Here is a 906-nt window from a genome sequence, read left to right as displayed (position 1 = left end):
ACATAGAAGACAGACATATTGTATTCTTATAGTTTATTTCAGTTCATTTTTAATAGTATTTGTACGGATTCCGTAGCTTAAGGTGTATATTAGGTGCCCAACTCGCAACCCATGGGCCGCATGTGGCACTGAACAGCTAGTAATACAGCCCCCAAGATCATGAATGTTTAACATTATTATGTTATTTATATACATTAAGTATATTATATATATTTATATGCTGCCCAAGTTAATTCCTTTTCAATCAATGAGGCCTAGGCAAACCAAATGAGGCCTAGGCAAACCAAAAATTTGGATGAGATCAATGACAAAATATATTGGCTGCCAAATTATCAATTTGCAGTTTGAGTTAGAATTATAGTTGAGGTCCCTATATCACAAGGGCTATCGAAACAGTAAAAGGTGGCAAGGTCAGCAGTATTCTGTAGCTTTATGGTGATTTATTATCCCTTTAGATATATTAAAAATGCAAATCTGTTAAGACTGTGTAGAAGCAGTTGTGAAAAAGTATGGAATAGCAACATGTATGTCGACAATGAAATACTAACTAATTGGTCTGCTGGCACATCATTTCTGGTCTTCCACATGCATTTGATAAACACCAGTTTGCATACAGATACTACACTTGATCTTAGTCAAAAGGCCGAGAAGCCAAGTTTGCATACAGAAGAAATAGATCTATGGAGGATGCTATAGCCATCACTCTTCACACTGCTCTGATTCATTTGGAATAGCCCGGGGGGGGGGGGCTATTTGAGGATGCTTTTTGTAGATTTTAGCTCTGCATTTAACATAATATTTCCACATAGGCTAGTGTCTTATGGATCTTGGACTTTCTTATTCAATCTGCTTTTGGATTATGGATTTCCTGTCTGGCTGCTCTCAGAGGGTCAGATTAGGTAATCA

The 906-nt window shown here is 37.1% G+C and overlaps 1 pseudogene; it reads right to left on the bottom strand.

The window, feature by feature from the left end:
* Window positions 1–491: 491 nt before the first annotated feature.
* On the bottom strand, window positions 492–655 carry LOC148113358 (U2 spliceosomal RNA; annotated as a pseudogene).
* Window positions 656–906: the final 251 nt, after the last annotated feature.

The sequence above is a fragment of the Pantherophis guttatus genome, chromosome 5 (genome assembly GCF_059756535.1).
Source record: "Pantherophis guttatus breed Tessera chromosome 5, ASM5975653v1, whole genome shotgun sequence".
Classification (NCBI taxonomy): domain Eukaryota; kingdom Metazoa; phylum Chordata; class Lepidosauria; order Squamata; family Colubridae; genus Pantherophis; species Pantherophis guttatus.
This window is presented reverse-complemented; position numbering and strand designations above follow the sequence as displayed.